Consider the following 21,751-nt stretch of genomic DNA (forward strand, 5'->3'; position numbering starts at 1 on the left):
TAATTGTCTGTGTATGTCCAAGGAATGTAGAATTCTCTCCCCTTTATTCTGGGGATTTGGATAAAATGTTGGCAAGTGAATAGTTTGGTTAAGAGCCACACTAGATACCACCTTAGGCATAAATGAAGGGTTTGTTCTTAAGGAAACCCTGTCTTGGTTAAAAATGATGAAGGGCTCCACTGCCATTAGTGCCTGTAGTTCTGAGACTCTTCATGCTGAGGTTATTGCCAGTAGCAGAGCAGTTTTCCATGATATATATTTTATTTCTGCTGTGCTGGCTGGCTCAAAAGGAGGTAAAGTTAGTTTTTCCAAGACAAAGTTGAGGTCCCAAGTAGGTGCTGGTGCTCTCCAGGGCGGTCTTATGTTTTTAGCCCCTCTGAGGTACTGCTTTAGCAACGGATGAGAGAAAATAGGAGGATCTGTGTTGTAATGAGCCAAGATGGCAAAAGCGTGGATCTTAATGGATGAGAAGGATAGCCCATTGTCCAGCATCTCAGTTAAATATTGTAGTATCTGAGGAATGTTAGGGACAAAAGGGTCAAGGCTTTGAGCCTGGTTCCAGGCACAGAATCTCTTCCACTTTTCTGAATAAGATTTTCTGGTGCTAGGCCTCCTGGCCTCCAAAATGACATCCATAACAGCTTTAGAGAGAGGTGTTGCCTGTTTGGCTAATGAATCTGCCATGCAGCCAGGGATAAGGTTTTGAGCTGACTGTGCGGGATCTGATTGTTTTGCTGAGTCAGAAGGTGTGGAATTTGAGGCAAAGTCCAAGGTGGGCCGTGAGCTAAGTTCTTTAAGATTGCGTACCAATGTTGGCATGGCCAGTCTGGAGCAATCAGTATCATCTGTGGTTTTCTTGTCTGACTTTTAGGAGAACCTTCGAAAGGAGAGGCAGAGGAAGGAAGGCATAAACGTGCAGGCCTTTCCAGCTGAACGAAAGAGCATCCACTTTCCATGCTTGTGTCTGATAAGTCCTTGGGCAGAATTTTTGTAGTTGGCAGTTCAGTGGGGAGGCAAACAGATCTATGTCCGGGCACCCCCATGCTTGCATTACCATGCTGAAAACTTGTGGATTTAATTTCCACTCGTGAGGATCCATGATGTTTCTGCTTAGTTCGTCTGCCAGAGTATTTTTCTTTCCTGGCAGGAATTGTGCTTGTAGATGAACTTGATAAGTTAGAGCTGTGTTCCACAAGGTCATGGCTTGTCTGCATAGGGGGTAAGAATGAGTGCCCCTTGCTTGTTTATGTACCACATTACTGTGGTGTTGTCTGTCTTTAAAAGTAATTGTCCTGGATGCAGAAGGTCCTTGAAAGCTGTTAGGGCATTTTGTACAGCCAACATCTCTTTCTGATTGATGTGTAGATGTAGTTGGTCTGTGGTCCATTTGCCCTGAATACATTTTCCTGCCATGTGTGCTCCCCAGGCATAATCCGAAGCATCTGTTGTTAATCTGTCTGGCTGTGGGTAGAATAAATGGCTGACCCTTATTGAGGTGACATGCCTGTGCCCACCATCGAAACTCCTGTTGCAGGCAGGGAATTAGTGGTATTTCCGTTTCCAAGCTGTGTGAGTGTTGAGTCCAAACACTTTTTAGGTACCATTGTAATTTCCTCATATGCAGTCTGGCATATGGAATTAGAAGTATGCAGGATGCCATGAATCCCAAGGCCTGCAGATTTTTTCTTGCAGGGAGTTGGGACTTTGTTGCCATCAATTGAAAATACTGAGTCAGTTGTCCTTGTTTGTCTGGCTTGAGATAAGCCATCTGGGCCGTTGTATTTAAGCTGGCACCCAGGAATATTATCTCTTGTGAGGGCACTAGTTTTGATTTCTTTTCATTTACTGTGTACCCTAGGCAACTTAATAACTTTTTTTTTACAAACGCCAGATGCTTTAGAAGAATGTCCTTGCTCTCTGCTTGAATCAGGCAGTTGTCCAGGTATGGATATATTTGAATTCCTTTTTGTCTGCAAAATGCAATTACTGGTGCCAGGCACTTTGTGAAGACCCTGGGTGCAGTATATAAGCCAAAGGGCAGTGCAGAGAATTGGTAGTGCACTGAACCAGCTATGAATCTGAGGTATCTTCTGCAATTTTGTCTGATAGGGACATGCATGTATGCCTCTTTGAGGTCCAAAGTAACAAGCCAAGCTTTCTTGCCCAACATGGGAAGGAGCTGCTGTAGTGTCAACATTTTGAACTTCGGAACATCCAGGTAAGTATTTAGAGTGGAAAGGTCTAGAATGGGTCTCCAGACTTTGTCCTTTCTGGGTACCAGGAAGAGTCTTGAGTAAAAACCTTGTCCTTGTTCCTGCAGAGGTACTTTCTGAATAGCTCTCATGTCCATGAGGGCTGTAATTTGTTTTTGTGCCTCTGCCCATTGATTTTGTGGCAGGTCTGGCATTCTTTTTAACCTTGGTAAAGTGTGAAAGTGTAACCTGCAACCTTGAGACACAATATTCAGCACCCATTTGTCCTGGGTGATTGTTTGCCATTTTTGTGAAAAAAGTGCTAGTTTCCCCCCTAAGGGAGCTGCCAACAGGGTAGAGTTTGGCATTGGAAGGGGAAAGTCATTGTGATCGTTTCCTGTAAGGTTGTGACTTGTCCTCACCTCCTTTGGGTGTTGAAGCGTCCCACTGTCGTGGCCTGTAAGATCCTTGGGGCTGAGATCTGCCTCTTGGGCATCTGTATCTGCCTCTTTGTGGCCTGCCTGACACTGGAAAGGGCCAATTTTTAGTAGGCCAATTTCTGCTAAATCTTGGTGGCTGTACCTGTAAGAAATACTTCACTGTTTGCATAGATTTTGCCTTATCCTTCATTTTCTTTAAAACCTCCTCAGCTTTAACACCAAATAAAATATCTTGTTGTAAAGGAGCATCTAATAATTTAGCCTTGACATGATCTGGTAAGGCTTGTTCCTTTAACCAAGCATGCCTTTGAATCACTGATCCTGTAACTGCTGCTCTACAAGAAGCTTCTAATGAATCAAAACCACACTGCACAGTATGTTTTCCCACTTGCTCAACTGCATGCAATAAATCCTGCATTTCCTTAAAATCAGGTTGTTCTGCACTTGTACTCATTTTCTATTTTAACTGAGACAGTAGATATTGTTGATATTTAAGCATGTGAAATTGGCAGTTTAAAGCCCTCACTGCTAAAGTTGCAGAGGTGTAAACTTTTTCCCCCATCTGTCTAATGCTCTGGAATCCCTATCCGAGGGAACTGGATTTTTGGCTGTGGAGGCCTTTACCCCTTTAGGACCCTGGGAAATAGTTTCTGGGTCAGCAGCAGGGTTTTTGTAAAGAAATTTGTGTGAGTCAGGGACTCTGTAATACCTGTCTGGCTTGACTGGAGCAGGGGGTAAAGAATCTGGATTTAAACTGGATTCAGAGAACACATCGTCCACAATGTCCAACACTGGCGGAATAGCAAGGGGCCTGTGTTGAGGTAATAAAAGAAAATCTCTGAGCCTTTTCTTGGACTCTGAGTAATCCTGGCCTTCCCAATGGAAATGCTCCCTCATGGTGTGCAATGTTTCCCCAAAAGAGTAATCCTCAGGAGGAGAGGCTGAAGGAATAGATTCTTCAGCATCAGAGTCCTCATAGGGGGGTAAGGAATATTCCTGGTTTGAAGAGGAGTCAGAATATACAGCAATCTGGTCAGAGGAATCGTAGTCTGTATCCTGCCTAGTCCTTTTATCAGGAGGGGGATGGGTACCCCTGATCAGAGTAATTAAGTCTTCTGCTATTTTGAGCATCTGCTTTTTAGGCATGGAGGCCTGCCCAGGTGAATGCTGTACTTGCTTCTTTGTCTATAAAGTTGCTTTAGACTTGGCTGTAGATGCAATGGTAAGTTGAGTAAGTCTGAAAACACCCTCAGAAGCCGAAGCCTGCTCAGCGGCTCCAGACCCATCTGAAGGGTAGTCTCCATAGGCCCAACACCTTGAGTATCCAGAGGCCTAGGCAACTCCACGTGGGAGTCGGTTGCGGCCTGTGGCTCTGAGGTAGCGGGTGTCAGGGGCTGTGAAAGTGCCTCACTGAGAACCGGTGACTGGCCTAGAAGAGGTTTCGTCGTCCGTTTTGGGTCTTGGATGCCTGTCCTTATCCTTATCTTTGCATTTTTTGTGAATTCCGGTCGTCGGTTGTTCCAATGGCATGGTATAATTAAACCTTCGGCCAAAATAATGGCATGCAAAATCAAACTGACGTTTAATAGTGCGTTTGTTAAATCTAGCACAAAACCGACAACTAGTGATGTCGTGATCTGGGCCTAGGCATGGAATACAGTAAGAATGAAAATCCTTATGAGGCATTTGCTTCCCACAAGAAATACAGTTATTAACTTTTACTGACATCAGTCTGAGGCAAGAAAAAGTTTCCCCAACGGGGTACTTAGCTTTATTGAAGACTTCGGATCTGAAATCAAATTTGAAATCTCAGGAGTCGGCCGACCGGCACTTGCGAACTGCCTTTGCTTCAGGCACCGCGCGGCAAGAAAGACTGAAGAAAATGGCGTTGGCTGCATCTTATATACCACTGACGCACTGACGTCAGGGAAGAAGCGACAGCAACCGACGCCGGACCAAGACTTTGGAACTCTGGCCGACTGCGGGACCACCTGACGGCAGGATAACCCAAGTGTAATGACTGCAGCAGTGAAACACGATGAACATCTCATCTGACTGACACCCATTTAACAGACACCCAACTGACCTAAATTTCATTTGACTGACAAAGTACAGTTGTGTACACTTACCATAAATGTAGATGTTAGAGTGAATTCACTGTTGCAGTCATCACATCAGGGTTATTGGCTTGCAGTAGCCCTCAGTCAGCCTGATTATCAAAGTCTTGGCTCCTGCATCGGTTGCTGTCTCATCTTCCATGACGTCAGGTAGTCAGGCATATAAAGCATGCAGCCGACGCCATTACATCAGTTTTTCTTGCCCCAGATGTCAGGTGTCCCCCTAATGGAAAGCAATTAAATATATATACAAGCTTATACCTCCAACAAAAAGGCAAATACACCAAAAAGCTTTTAAGCATAGTAAAAAGGAAAAGAGGTATAGCCAAAAGAAGTCAGGGGGCTGGAGGGAGGGTAACCAGGACTGCAACAGTGAATACACTCGAATATCTACATTTATGGTAAGTGTACACAACTGTACTATGTTCTTCGTGTTTCACTGTTTCAGTCATCTCATTTGGGTAGATTCCCAAAGCTAAGGATGGGAGGAGGAATTTAGATAGCAGTAGGACCAGCTATAAGGCCCTGTCAGACTGAAGTGGCAAAACCAGCTCTGGATTTAGAGAACATTGGTAAATGCTAATGCTTGGTGAAAGTATGTACAGAACTCTGGGTAGCAGCTACTAGTTGTCCCTGGTAGGGACACCTCTGAGAAAAGCTGTAGAAATAGATGCAGCCCTGTTGAATGTGGTCTTATCCCCTGTAGGATAGGTTTTCCATGGTGCTTATGGCAGAAATGAATGCAATGGCCTATCCATTTAGAAATGGTTTGCTTTGAAATGGCCTTCCCCTCTGCCCCTGCAGCAAATGCCACCAGCAGCTGTTCAGATTTCCTGAGAGGTTTAGTTCTGTCCAAGTAAAATCTAAGTTGTCTGTGCACATCTAAGGAGTGCAGTATCCATTCCCCTTTGTTCTGTGGATTAGAAAAGAAGGTTGGCAAATTAATGGACTGATTAAGAGCCACACTGGATACTACCTTGGGCATGAAGGAAGGATTGGTCTTGAGGGATACCCTGTCTGCATGAAAGCTGATGAAAGGCTCCACTGCCATAAGGGCCTGTAATTCAGACACCCTTCTTGCTGAAGTTATGGCTAAAAGGAAGGCTGTCTTCCAAGCAAAGAATTTCTTGCATTTGCAGCTGGCTCAAAAGGAGGTAGAGTAAGTTTTTCCAATACAAAGTTAAGGTCCCAGGCTGGAGTAGAGGCTCTCCTGGGTGGTCTTAAGTTATTGGCCCCTCTGAGGAACTGCTTGAGCAGTGGATGAGAGAAGAGGGGTGGTTCTGTGTTGTGATGAGCTGAAATGGCTGAGGCATGAATTTTGATGGAGGAAAAAGAAAGGCCCTTATGAAGCATCTCAGTTAAGTATAGAAGAATCTGAGGTAAATTGGGCGCTGATGTGCTCATCCCATGAGTTTGGTTCCAGGAACAGAATCTTTTCCATTTTTCAGCATAAGATTTTCTAGTACTAGGCCTCCTTGCCTCCAGAATAACATCCAACACTTGTTTACTGAAGGATGGTAACGGAGAGATCAGGTAATTAGCCAGGCTGCCAGGTTCAGGGTTTGAAGCTGAGGGTGCAGAATCTGGCCCTTCTACTGGGATAGCAGGGCAGGGGTCTGAGGCAGGTGCCATGATGCCAGCAGTGACATACTGTGCAAGAGGGGGTACCAGTGTTGGCGTGGCCAGTCTGGTGGAATCAGTATCGTCCATGGTTTGTCCTGTCTGATCTTTAGTAGTACCTTGGAGAGAAGAGGCAGAGGAGGAGGAAAAGCATAAAATGATAGATGTTTCTGGGTGAAGGACAGGGCATCCACTTTCCAAGGTAGTTTGTGGGGAGTCCTTGTGCAGAATTTGTCCAATTGGTAGTTCTGGGGGTAGGCAAACAGGTTTATCTCTGGGCTCCCCCGTTTGTTTATCAACATGTTGAATGTCTTTGGTTCCAGTTTCCACTCATGTGGGTCCATGAGATTTCTGCTTAGATCGTCCACCAGTGTATTTAGCTTTCCTGCCAGGAATTGAGCATGTAGGTGCACTTGGTAGCTCAAGGCTGTGTTCCACAGAGCCATGGCTAGTCTGCAGAGAGGGTATGAGTGGGTTCCCCCCGGGCTTGTTTATGTACCACATAACAGTGGTGTTGTCCGTCTTTACCATTAACTGTCCTGGAAGAATGTGGTCCTTGAAGGCTGTCAGAGCATTCTGTACAGTTTGCATTTCTTTTTCATTGATATGCAAGTGCATTTGACTTAGGTTCCATTTGCCCTGAATGCACCTCCCTGCCAGGTGAGCCCCCCATGCATAGTCTGATGCATCTGTTGTTAGGATTTGGGCGGCAGGAGTTAGAGTGAATGGCAGTCCCTTGTTTTGGTGGCAGGCCTCTGCCCACCAAAGGAACTCTAACTGTAGGCAAGGTATGATAGGAATCATTGCTTCTAGATCCTGAGAATGTTGACACCATAAGCTTTTTAGATACCATTGTAGTTTCCTCATATGCAGTCTTGCATACGGAATTAGGAGAATGCAGGAGGCTATGAACCTCAAGGCTTGCAGTATTTGTCTTGCAGATAGGAGGGTCTTTGTGGTCATTAGTTTGAAGTAAGCTGTCAATTGAACTTATTTCTCTGGTGTGAGGAAAGCCATCTGGGAAGTTGTGTACAAGCTTGCTCCCAGGAATACAATTTGCTGACAGGGTACCAGATGTGATTTATTTTCGTTTATGGTGTACCCTAGAGAAGTTAGCACTTTTTGTACAAATGCCAGATGATTCAATAGTATGTCCTGGCTTTCTGCCTGAATTAGACAATCATCCAGGTATGGGTATATTTAAATATTTATTTGCCTGCAAAATACAATGACTGGAGCTAGGCACTTTGTGAATACCCTGGGCACAGTAGATAAGCCAAAGGGCAGTGCAGAGAACTGATAATGCATGAAGCCTGCTTTGAAGCGTAGGTATCTTCTGCGAGATTCCCTGATCGGGATGTGCAGGTAGGCTTCCTTTAAATCCAGTGTTGCCAACCAGGCATCCTTGCCTAGCATAGGAAGCAACTGGTGAAGAGTTAGCATCTTGAATTTTGGGATCACCAAAAAAGTGTTTAGGATAGATAGATCCAGGACAGGACGCCAGGAGTTGTCTTTTCTGGGCACCAGAAAAAAGTCTTGAGTAGAAACCTTGTCCCCTTTCCTCTTCTGGGACAGTTTGAATAGCCCTTATACTTAAGAGAGAGATAACCTACTTTTGAGCCTCTGCCCACTTGATTTAGGGGTAGATCTGGCTAACCGTTTGGGGTTGGTAAACTGTGGGAGTGGAATCTGTATCCTTGGGAAACTATATTTAAAACCCATTTGTCCTGGGTAATGAGTTCCTAGTTTTTTGCCTGCAGAGCAATCTTTCCCCCCTAAAGGAGCAGTCAGTTGAGAAGGGCTTGGAAGTTTTAAAGTTAAGTCATTGAGGCAGTTTACAATAAAGGGGGGGCGGGTCTTACTACTCCCTGCTTTGGAAGGGGGAGCCCCCCACTGCTTAGTCCTGTGTGTACCTTGGGACTGAAGCCTGAGTGTTCTGCTGGTTCTGGGTTTGGACTGAGAAGGCCTGGAAGAGGCAGGAAAGGACCAATTCTTAGAGAGCCAATGCCTACTAAATCTTGGAGACTGTAGTTGCAGGAAATCTTTAACAGTTTGCATATATTTAGCTTTTCCCTCCATCTTTTTAAGTACTTCTTCTGCTTTGTTGCCAAACAGGCAGTCCTGGTTTAAGGAAGCGTCCAACAATTTAGCTTTAACATGGTCTGGCAAAGATTGCTCCTTAAGCCAAGCATGCCTTCTAAGTACAGACCCAGTAACAGCAGCCCCGCAAGATGCCTCTAGTGAATAAAAACCACATTGCAAAGTATGTTTTCCAACTTGTTCAGGAGAATGCATTAAATCCTGTAAATCCTTATTTTCAGCAGAGTCAGGAATCAACATCATTTTCTGTTTAAGCAATCCAGTAATATGCTGCTGATACTTTAACATATGAAACTGGCAATTTAAGGCCCTAATGGCCAAGGTTGCAGAAGTGTATACCTTCTTACCTCATCTATCCAGCGCCCTGGAATCTCTATCAGAGGGGGTAGAATTTTTGGCAGTAGTAGCCTTTATGCCCTTGGGTCCCCGTGAAATGGTCTCAGGATCCGAGTAGGATTTTTAAAAAGGAACTTGTGAAAGTCAGGAACCCTGTAATATCTATCTGGTTTTCTGGAAGCAGGAGGTAAGGAGTCAGGGGCCAAGCTAGACTCCCTAAAGGCATCATCAACAATGTCCAGTACAGGGGGGATAGCTAAAGGCCTGTGTTGGGGCAGCAGTAAGAAATCCCTAAGCCTCTTTTTAGAATCAGAGTAATCCTGGCTTTCCCAGTGAAAATGCTCCCTAAGAGTATGCAAGGTTTCACCAAAAGAGAAATCCTCTGGAGGGGAAGCAGAGGGAATAGAGTCCTCTGCATCAGAATCCTCATAGGTAGATAAGGGTAAAGCCTGGTCATCAGAAGAAACAGAAATTTCAGAATCCTGATCAGAAGAATCATAACAAAATTCAGTTCTAGGTCTCTCAGAGGGGGAAGGCTGGCTTCCTCTGATTAAAGTAATAAGGTCTTCAGCCATTCTTATAATTTGTTTTTTAGGCATAGAGGCCTGGCCACACAGTCTGGGCATCATTTTTTTAGGCATGGATCGAGTTTTAGGACTTGAAGAAGAAGATGGCGTCAGTTTAATATGCAAGTCAGTAGGCCTGAATACACCCGCAGAAGCTGGTGCCTGCACAATGGCTCCAGACCCATCCAAGGTAGAGACATCCGCAGGTTCCACAGTTGAAGCATCTCTCGGCATACCGGACTCGAATGGGTCTCAGTAGAGGCCTGCGAATCTGAAGTAGCAGGTATCAGGGGCTGCGAAAGCCCCTCACTGAATACTGGCAAACTGGCGACTAGCTTAGGAAAAGCGTCATTGGCAGCTTTGGACCTAGGCGGCCTGCCTCTGCCTTTATCTTTGCATTTTTTCAGAATGACGGTAGTTGGGTGGCTTACTGAAGCCATATCTGGATAATTGAACAGAGTACCAAAATATTTAGAAGCATAAATATACCGACGACAAATAGTTCATTGTTTAAATAACGCACAAAACCGATAGCGAGGTACGTCGTGGTCAGGGCCTAGGCAAGGAATACAGTACGAATGAAATTCTTTATGAGGTATTTGTCTTCCACAAGAAATACAATTATTGACTTTTATTGACATCGGTTTAGATCAAGAAAAAGTTTCCCCAACGGGGTACTTAGCTTTAGCTGAAGATTTCAGTTTTGAAACTCTAAAACGATTCAGGAGTCAGATGACCGGCACTTGTGAACTGCTTCTGCTTCAGGCACCGCACAGCAAGAAAGACTGATGTAATGGCATCGGCTGCATGCTTTATACCCCTGACTACCTGACATCATGGAAGATGAAACAGCAATCGACGCAGGACCCAAGACTTTGATAATCAGGCCGACTGAGGTCTACTGCAAGCAGATAACCCTGATGTGATGATGCAACAGTGAAACACGAAGAACATATTATTTGACTGACAGATTACAATGCTGAATTTCAACATACTAAATCTTAAACAATAGACAAGCACACTTAGAACACCAATAACTAACCCTTTCCAGAACTTAAAAACTACTTACTTACCCTCTTAACAGAAACGGGACAATGTACAACCAAACTAGGTGGGGGGCTATGCCTCCCACACCACCCAATGTGCGGGGAGGGGTTGCGCCCCCACCCCCCTAATTATATATACTAACTCCAGGATCACACTACAGTGGGGAAAGGGCATATACCTTTAACTTGCCTTACAGTACTCTACACGCTGCCACTATTGCTGGAAATGCACAAAACATTTGCCAAATTACTTTAGATACTTCCCATAAAAAATGTAAAGAGACAAACCCATCTTTAGTAACACTACAACACTATTTTCTGCATGACTATCTGAATTCTAACAGCACTAAGTTACAGTAATTCTTTTTAGCAAAAGCAAGTCACAGGTGAAGGAAAACCCACAACAAGTCTATGTCTTATATGTCGGTGAACTGGGAGTCAGTCAAATGAAATTTAGGTGAATTGGGTGTCAGTCAAACGAGTTTAAGGTCAAGTGAAGTAGACCCATACATGTACACACACACACACAAAATACATGCTCCAACTTGTACCATGGTATCTTAACCAAGACTACTGATAAGCACAGTTATCAAATCAATATTTAAAAACAAAGAGCATCCTAAATTTGTAAACTATTTATTTAATTCATCTGCATTTATTTAACAGGATGATCTTATTCAGAAAGACCCATTTTCAGTGGCAGTGATGAAGAAATCCCACACACATAAAGAAATAATAACCACAAATACTTACAATCAATATATAGTCAATATGGTATACTCTTAATAAGTACAAAATAGTATGGAATGCAAGTCCTATGACAGGGCGAGGTGGCAGGTGCGAGTCCAGTCACTTTTATGTTAAATTTCAATGTAACGATATGTCAGTACTCTGACACTTGCCAGCCCCTCTAAATAAATTCCTTTTAATTGTTTCTCATGCTTCTACCATGTTTTTAAACACAATTTTTACTTTATCTTACTCACTAGCTATCCCTTCTGAAGTAATTTCTACCTTCCCCAATAACTCTTCAATCATATCCACTACCCATTCCTTAAATTCTTCTCTTTAAAAGACAAGTATGGAAGAACCAATTTATCATTGTTTTATCATTACCTTGTATCTTTAGCTTAGTATTCATCCATGACCCAATATAATTACTGGATGGGTCTCAAAGCTTTCATCTGAATATACATGATCTTGTGAAAAGTAATGTCGATCCCATCTTGCCTAGCTATTGCATCTTGAGGAATAGTATGCAAATTCTGTTAAGAGTTCCTGCTATTGAATTTGTGTTCATTACCAAATATTTTATAGGCTTCTTCAGAATGATACACTGTTTTGCTATATTTTCTATTCTAGGTCCTCCAATAATGCCTCACTATTGCAAATCAGTTTCCAGTCACCAACCATAAAACTTTTCTCCCAAAATTCTTCTAAGTGCCATAACAGCAGTTCTAGCTGGAATGTAAACACAAGCCAGAATAATCCTCCTCCCCTGCCAATAACATGTTACCACCACCATTTTTCCATATTCTTTCTCTGCTTGAGCTGGTCTTGCAATCTGCATTATTACTCTACTCTTCCTTTGTCCCAGATATTCTGCTGAATTTTCATCATGAAATTCTTTCTTGGTCAAATTCATATGCACATTTCTATACAAAATGTGTCTGTTAACATTGCTATCTGCACCCCACACTTCTTAATAAATCGCAATACTCTGTTTTTCGCTACACGTTGCCATTTATATTCCACATTAATACTAATAAAGTGGCATGTGAAGCTACTGTTCCCACACACTAATGCATGACAGTCCTTTTGCATAAATGTTTCCAACTTGCAGCTTACATGCACACAGTAAAGTTATTTTATTTATCCGTTATTAATTAGGTTAATCCCCCCAAGGCTGATGACTTTTCCAGGGGGGTCTGAGGTGATATGTATACTACTGGGGTAATTTTGGACAGGGCATCAGTGAATGTCCTCTACTCCTTTCAACAGGTAGCCTGGGATCTTCCACACATAACTGAGGTACCACAAACTCAAGTAGATAGGACCTCAGTTTAACATCTCATCAGAAGGCAACACTCTGTAGTGCAGCACTCTACCAAAGCTGCAATACAATGTCAGCAATCCAATCACCTGGAGTAGGAATAGAATCCATAGTCTTTTTGTCTTCCAGGCAAGCCTGTAGCACTACTGACACTCTCAGTAATGCTTTACAGGCTGCACTTGTATGTAGTTGTTTCTTCTCATTTCTGTTTTCAAACCCTTGCCACATTTCCCCAGGATTTTGTTTCAATAAGAAAAAAAAAATCAAGAAACTAAAAATTAAATACATTTCCAAGCCCCCATCTTCTTTTGGCTCACAACACACAACACTACATAGGCTTTTAGAAAGGAAGTTTATCCCTCCAAATAGAAGCAATCGTTTCAAATCGATAGCTACACTCACTGACATTACCATTGTAAAGGTAAGGTTAACCATACTACTGCACTTTAGAGCTTCTCTTCTCACTTACACAGATTACTGTTTATTCCTGTCTAATCTATATTCTCCTCCCAGATGTGAACAACTTAAAAAGTGTCAGTAAATATTAACTAGCTTCAGTAAATATTAACTTTTAGCCTTATGAAAAAGTGCACAACTTAATACCTGCTCTGAAAGCGAACATTTATATAGCAATTCAATTCACTTCATTTAAGTTCACTGATCTACTTTGCCAATGCCCCTTGAATTGTATCTTGTAGATTTCATTCAGAATTCACTGTTAAGACCTCTCATGATTAATTGCTTGTTCGTGTGGTCTCTATCTCAAGCTAAAAGCAGGTGCTAACAGAGAAAATGGCTAGTAAACTTGCAGATGCAAAAAAGAACCCTAATAGATTTTACTCAGAATACACAGTTCAGACCTTTCATGATTAAGTTTGCAAATGCAGAAAACAGCTACTATTTCCCATGCCTTTCATAATTTTATTTAGTTTTTCAAACACATTTGCTTAAAAATATTTTCTACAGCTTAAACTAAGTATATTTATATGATAACTAAACTTCTATGCTTTTTGCTACTAGTGACAGATGATACTTTTGCCATATTTATTTTTCATCACTTGTTGATATGGTACAGTAATACTGATTAATATATCTCAGTTTATACCTCTCTGATTGAATTAATCTGGCAACCAACTAAATTCCTGCTTTAATGTATATTCTCTGTAATATTACTGTAATCAAACCAACTAGATACCTGTTTTTATGTATATATTCTGTATATATTATGTATATATTTCTGTAATCACTGTGTGTAACACTGTTTCTACTTTTGCACCAATTAATGTTTACATTTTTTCTGCATCTATGTTCTTGTTGGAGCTTTTCTCCCCGGGTCTCCACTGAAAATGGGCTCTTTTAGTCCCAGTGGACTTTCCCGGTAAGTAAATACAGTAAAATAAAATAAATAACATTTACCTAGACATCCACCTCTACAAAACAAGGAAAGTTATATTTTCATTCAAATGGGAAAACTGAAAAATGGGTATTTCCCAATCAAACTTTCCCAATAAACAAAGACAAACAAATAATGAGTACATTTTTTTTTTACATTCCACCGAGTAGCCCAAGATCACAACATTGTATTAACTTTAGCTTGCCTCTTTCCAATCTTTCTTAACTTCTTACAGTGTAAAACCTAGATACATAACAAGTGACAAAATTGTTACTTCTCATAAACACCACTAGCACACATAGCAGTAATTGATAAAACTCTTCCACCTCGCATTTTAAAATTCTCTGACTATATACTATACAGGACTGCTTTTACAGTATAACATGCAGTTTACTTCATGAAGTTTGGGGGCAAATAGGAACAAAAACTGTTTTACTACTTATTCAGTCCCTTCAATGACCTTCTAAACATTAATGACAAAGTTGTGTGTATGCATCACAATTCTTCCACCAGTTTAACCCAGCCAAACTTTTAGTCTTTAAGTCAGTCAGTTCTTGAAGAACCACAGTTTATGCGTCTAAACTATATCTAATGGGGCTGATGCTTTGCAGTTTTCCATTATTCCTTAATTTTAGACTGTTGCTGGTCTTCCTGATTATCTCCAGCTACCAAATTGGTCTCTGGTTCAAGTAAGAGATACTCATGATTCTTTGTTACCTATTTTTTTTTTAATTGCTCAACCATCTTCCTTTGGGACAAAGGAAAATATTCCACTGACAAAGTCTCTCTATTGGCTTTGTTATTGCCAGAACACTGAAAAGTAGAGTCCCTTTATTTTGTTGGCTTAATTTGTGTTGGATGAACTTTGTTTCCTCCTTAGCCTGTTCTGCAGCAAAAAATAAAAATAAAAAATAAAATAAAATGTCTTTGAACATCCAGGACAAATATTATTAACACATAGCAATTTAACTCTCACAACTGCCTCTTGGTATCCCTTAAATGCTGGGATAAATTTGTTTCTCTTCCGCCTAGTATACACCAAATAATAATTTTCCACAAATACTCTGGCATCCACAATTTTAACAGTTTTCCCAGGAGTGGCTCCTTCTGCTGCTATGATTAAATCTTTATCTTTACTATTATAGGTCTCAGATGCTTTCTAGAGGCCAGATTTAGAGCATACACAAAATGTGCCTTCTGTACCTTTCAACTATCCCGATTTTCACAAAATGCCCAGATCTTTCTCTCATATTTTGGGTCTACTCCATAAAATTTGTGTTTCTAACACATCACTGATGATTGAGATCAGTAAATAATAACAAATGTCTGAGTTTCAGGCTTCACATTCTTCAGAAAATGTTTGCTAACACATATCCTGTTATTCTAACAACTTTCTCAGTTTTTAAGAGCAATGTTTAAAATCTGTGCCTATTTTTTGGCCTTTGTCCCCCCATTATTTTAGGCTTAGTCTATATGTTGTGCACTAAGAGGTTGAGAGGAATGATGCCCTCTCAACTAACAAACCCTGCTGTGAAACGCCAGTCCCGTTGCTCATCTGTACTTCTGTAAAATTACTAAAGTGTATTCCTTCCAGTTTCTTTGGTATAGCAAATAATTCAGTTTTTCTCTGCATGCTGTCTTCATACTCCACTATTTCTGAATGGTTCTTCTTAAGAATCCTCATATTCATCCACACTTTTCCTTCATTTCATCCTCTGATTTCTGTAGTTTTATCAGCTCATTTTAATAGCTAATAAACGTTTCCTGTATTTTTTCAACTTCTTGTCATCTGACTTTATATATTTCCCTAGTATCTCACTTACTTTAAACACCCTTGAGTGCATTTGATTTATTTTTTCCACTAAATTACTGGAAGCCATCACTTGCACTGAAGCTGCAATTTAAATGTTTTTTATGAACAGATATGTAAGGTTCTTCACAGTCAAAGCTATTTATTTTCCTTTTTTGGTTCATTTCACTCACTTTCTCCAATTTTTCCATGCTGGTATCCAGACAATGAAAATACTAGTCAGTAACTGAATTTTGCCAAAATAGATCACTTTTAAAATAAATAAACACATAAATAAAGTTTTTACCAACTTCACTGTTTTCACAATGGGAGACCACTGATCAACCTGTTTCTCAGTGCATAGTCATCTCAAAGGTCCGTCCAATGCATTATTCTTTATTGATACTGTAGACATGTTATGCAGTTCATCTGTTATTTGAAAACAGACATACAACAAAGATGCTGTTCTAAAGTCTCTAGTGCCTTCAGTTTGTATTACTCTGTCAACATAGAGACTAAGCTGTAAAGACGACAGTCATTAGACACCGGTCATAAGAAATGCCAGCATCAATCTGCTCACCAGTCCAGAGGACATCAAAGACAAATGGAAGCAGCACTTGTATCAGCTTCTGAAGGAAGTCTCCAAAACAGCTGTATTGCTTTATGAACAGCTTACACTGGAAGAGGAAGAAGAATGGCACTAAGGAAAATGAAGTCAGAGAAAGCAACACACAGATGAAGTTATGGCAGATGTGATATAGATGCTGGGCGAGTTAGAGGAGAAGTGGCTCCTGTGGGTACTCATCATGGTATGGAGTGACAACGGTAATGCAATAGAAGAATGCCAAAGAAGCTGAAAAAAAGTGTACAAACAGTGATGTTACCAGCACTTCCATATGGCAGAGAAACCTGGGCAGGAAAGGCACAGGAGTTGAAAAAGCTTGAGATGAATGGTAGGATGCACACTGTGAAACAGATGAAGAAATGCAGACATCAAAACAAAAGCCAAAGTATCTCCAATTGCATAGAAAGTCAAGGAAAATAGATTATGGTAAGTTTGGTCAAATCTGCATGAAAGTAGAACATGATTTGGTGCAGAAGATTTGGGAAAGGCAGGAAGAAGATAATAGGAAACGAGGATGCCCAGAGAAGAGACAGATGAATTGTGTGATAGAAGACTTGTGACAGTCAGGCATGACTGTTGAAGAACGTAAGACAGTAGCAATGATTTGACAGAGGTTATGACAGCTGACGCAATGAACTGACCCCATGTAGAAAAGCAGGAAAAGGGGTTGTTTATGATGAACGTACAGATTATACTAGAGTGAATTAAGTGTAATATGTGGATTCAGATACCACTACACTCTTCATATGGTCTGCATTTTCTGATCAGATTATGGGTGCTTGAGTCAGAGAAGGAAATTAAAGGTAAACTATGCACTTCTAATGTATGCAGAAATAAAACACTACTGTTAAGCTGCAAAATACTCACCTCAGTATACATTCTGCTTCACAGTCATTTCTTGTTTAAACTCATAACTGCCAGTTCCTACTTTAATCATGCTACAAAACAAAATCAGTCAAAATCCCCAATATATCTAAAAATATTCCTATGTATGATATTAATATTAAAAACTCATAGTACTCTTATGTTAAAACAATTATCTTTATTAATGGTAAGGAAACAATACAAATTACTGCTTTGCTACTTAAACACATTATACCAGACCGCTACTTAAAAACATTATACCAGACCTACCAGACCTCTACTTAAAAACATTATACCAGACCACTGCTATTTCAAAGTGTTTGTCTGTGCTTTACATTTCAGCATACAGTTTAACCATAGCAGTAACATTCAACAGCTGAAGCTGTGTTATTATGAGTATGCAAATAAGCATTAGCACCTTAATGTGGCCTGCATTTCCTGATCAGTTTATAATAGGCTCACAGGTGCATAAGTATGTATTAGGCTAATGATCACTGAAGCCTTAAGTGTAGCAAGTTATGGTACCCTTGGTATGTAAGCTGGGGCTTAGGAGATTAAAATTTTATAAGCAGGGGCCTGGGGGATGAACCATTTACAGGTTGTCTGTGTCCATTAGAGACAGGTGCCAAACCAGGGGTGAATTTTTGGTGTCCCATGTAGTTGTCCAAGTTACACTTAAATTGTGTATGGGAGGAACTCTACTTCACATGGATGTGGAGCCTGTTCTAGAAAAGGAGCAGTCTCTGGTATAAATACCAGTCTATCCATCAGGTCCTATGTATATGACAGGCAAGGTTCAAGTCTTTACAATAGGTAATTCTGGTGCTATTTGTTTTGTAGATATTTAGGAGGTCCATCAGAGTAGGGTATGACAATGCCTTGTATACCAGGCATAGACCTCCCCTCAACAGCCTATAGGAGATAGAATGCAGGGAAAGGGCTTTGGGGTGGACTGCATAGGGCATGTTATTTACACCCTGCATTCATTTAGTGAGGAACTTCTGTGGATGTTCCACTTGTTGGATGTGCCTGGTATATACACCAAAGGGAGCACTGTAATCAATGACAGGTATGACGACTGCCGAGTATAGTGGAACAATGTCTCCTTGGGCTTAAATACCTTACCTGTCTTTATAAGTTGCACAACACAGAATGATTTTCTCAGTGCCATAGACACGATGGTCAAATGCTAGATTACTCTATACATGTGTCCCCAAGTCCCTGACTATAGAGTGTATTTGAATTCACATAATATACTGCTACAAGTTAAGAACACACTATAGTATCAAGTGAATCCTGAAGGAAAAAAGCAAAGTACAGACACTATACACTGTTAAACTGTACATTTCAGGTGTTTTTGTTTTCAGAAAACAAAGTAATAATTATATAATCTCCACAATGTTAGTCAAAAATGCTTTATAAGACAGATAAGAAACAGCAGACTTTTTCAAGTACAAAGCAGCATTTTGTTCATGTGATAAGAGCTAAAACTGCATTTTTAGCTTTGTATTTCATAGTGAATAGTGCTCTGATAGTGAAGAAAAATAGCAAAGAAAAATATTCGAGGCATAATGTTTGCTAACATATAAGAAGAGCACGTTATGACATTTATATGTAATACTTTATAAATGTGTTGAGTGCAAGTTAAAATGTAGACATTTTTTAAAAGAGAACCTGCTCACTCAAACAACTGCCCTGTGTGGTTCTTCGAACAGTTGCTGTTTTGGGATTCTAAGCTGAACTATATAACCAGTGAAGGACTGACATCAAAACAGATAAAAAAAAAATCTATATATTTATTTATAATACAAACATATGCAGTGAAGACAATAAAACCATGTTAAGTGATGAAATAGGTAGCCTATTTTCTAAAAATGACAATACCCTCCAGGGTGGGTGTTACTGTGGAATAATAGAACTTCCAGAGACAATGAGGCCTTCAGCCTTGGAGTCGGGTCCCAAAATGAAAATGAGAGGTTTGTTACTCTACAATTACAACGACCCTGTCTGGTATTGATATTTGTTTACACTTCTACTTTAGTCATACGTAACATTAGTAAGGAGTCAAAACAGTCAACAATTAGGTAGATTTGTCAGCTATGCTTCATACAAGTAGGATGCGACACAGAATGTACTGCCTTTCTGTTATCAACTTTGTGCAAACATCTCCAAATGGCTCACTATGGATTTGTAATTTTTACAATGTTTCTGATTTTCTCATTGAATGTTGCCCTACCTAAGGTGCAGGTCACATCTGAAAAAAAGGGGTCATTTGCCGAGTACACTTAACTGGTAAATAAATGAAATAATCAGAACATATCTGACATATCAAATTTAAAATGTATTAGTTTCCCATAGCAACTCTAAAGCAACCATTTATGTGACATGAACGGATCGTTTTATTGGCACAAATGGTCTCACACTTGCCATTATGGAATGCTTCTGTTTAAAGATATAACCGCAACACAGTGAAACAGCATAGCAGTCAGTGTTCAAAAGAAAATTTAACTCACTTGTTATTGTTCCTGTTCCATTTTTTATTATTCTGATATTTAGTCCTTGGAAATGCTGTGAACTGTGAAGGTGGCCTCTGCATAAGGTATAATTCTCACCCCATAAAACCTGAAATAAAAACAATGATTAAAATGGCTTTGCTGTTTTTAAACGGTCTTTGCAACAAATCTCAAAATGAAAAAGCCCTCTCTGTTATCGCATTTACAATATGCTTTTTAACATACTTCTGAAACTACATGGTTTTCAGTACAAAGCGTATTACAGGCCTGAATCAAAAGGTGTTTAGCAGCATGTGGTAGCTTAGGTTCACTGTAAGCTAAAATGGTGCGCTGTGATTTAGAAAGGGGAGGTAACTAAGCATAGTTTTTATGCTTATTAGTGCCCGGTAGCAGTATATATTCCAACAAAAGCAAGCTTGAAATGCTGGTTATATGGAAACATACCAATTTTATATGCACTAGGTGTAAGGTAGAACATCCTGGTATGGAGGCAGCTACCCCGCACAACTACAGCTGCTATGGACAGTTCAAACATGCGATTCTGTACTGTTTAATGACATTTTAACACACCCATCCATTCAAAAGTTTGATTTTACAGTCATATCAGACACCTGGGGGCAATGGCTCACTGAGCAAGGGTTGACTACACACAACAGACTTACAGCTCAGCAAAGCACTTAAAACGTACAAATTACTTGAAGAAAAGAAACAGTAAATCCAATGAGGAGAACAAATGTCTCACCAGTTCTTGCAGTAAAACTCACTACAACCAAAATGATGATCAAGCAGAGGAAATACTGGTAGAGCAACCCAAGGCTGATTATAAATATAAAAATATAACAGAGCCGAAAATAGAAGTTTTGAACGTTTACTGTGAGCGCTTTCGTGGCATCTATTACTGCTTCATCAAACAATACTAAACCAATTTCGTGCATATTATTTAAAAAAGATTTGATCAATAAAATATCACAATCGAGTCATGTGATAAGAATTCTTAAAAAAACAACACAGTGACATATTTAAAACAGATATTGTGAATATAAATGACAAGTTGTTGTTGTTGTAGTTGTGTCTTTCGGCTTTTCCCGGTTAGGGGTCACCACAGCGGAACTCCGGTCCGCTAATGATTGGCAGTAGATTTTTAAGTGCCGGGTTGCCGGCCGTGACGCACAACCTTCAACAAAGGTACGCCCATTCACGCATGTATCCACACAGAAGACACTCTAGCTGAGAATTGAACAGGACAACGTCTTACTGTGAGGAGACAACGCTACCGCAGCACCACCACCGCAGCTCTTGTGAATATAAATGACAAGTAAAATGACAGACAAAAATATATAAAAACAACAATGTCATTTTTCATTACCTAAAGACCCTATTCTTTAACACAGATTTAATACAAATTTTATCATTTAAACCTTTACCTTTATTCCCCTCTCATTCTAATTATCCACTTTAACTCACATGTCTCCACTTGTGATATCACCCCCATGTTCACTTTCAGCTACTACCTCAATAACCATAAATCTAAAAATATGTCTACCATGAGTGGCAACATGTCTGGCTAAGGCGTTTGTACATATAGAGTTATTAATATGACAGCAACAGTTAGCGGAGATATATAAGTATCCTGTTTTTTTTTCAATTATTTATACAGATTATTGTTTCTAACAATTAATATATAGCACTTTTATTGTCTGCTTTTTAGTCTTCGAGTGTATTTTATTGCTATTAACAAATCTGCACAAGTAACTGATTTGTCTGCAGTTAAAAGCATTCTGTATCTTTACAAATCTTTATCTGTTTAAAAACTTTCATTTGTTTTCTGTAGTGCTTACTGCCTGTCCCCTCCCTCCCAGTCAGTGTCTTGCTCTTATTCTTGGTGGCTTTGCAGTTGCCCGCCCCTACTGTAAATCCGATCTGTGACACTCCTCCCAGTCTAGTGTCATTAGCTCATTCTACCTAATACAGAGAGAACATTTGATAAGGCCTTCTGTTTCTCCTTTTTCCCTTTCAAAAAAAGGGAAAAAAGAAAAAAAATATATATATAGAGTATATTTCAGAGCATTTATTATAACTGTAATTGCCTTAATATTG

At 40.3% G+C, this 21,751-nt stretch overlaps 1 protein-coding gene across 2 annotated transcripts in view; it reads right to left on the bottom strand.

Annotated features, from left to right (window-relative positions):
• SGK3 (serum/glucocorticoid regulated kinase family member 3) overlaps positions 1-21,751 on the bottom strand; it is a 3,149,190-nt gene that overhangs the window by 2,745,916 nt on the left and 381,523 nt on the right. For both annotated transcript variants that reach the window (XM_044067369.1, XM_044067370.1), the window contains exon 2: positions 19,655-19,763. The gene's annotated coding sequence lies outside the window, so the exon portion shown is untranslated. The remainder of the gene's footprint in view (positions 1-19,654; positions 19,764-21,751) is intronic.

Source organism: Protopterus annectens, chromosome 3.part1 (assembly GCF_019279795.1).
Source record: "Protopterus annectens isolate FY-2018-M chromosome 3.part1, PAN1.0, whole genome shotgun sequence".
Lineage (NCBI taxonomy): Eukaryota > Metazoa > Chordata > Ceratodontiformes > Protopteridae > Protopterus > Protopterus annectens.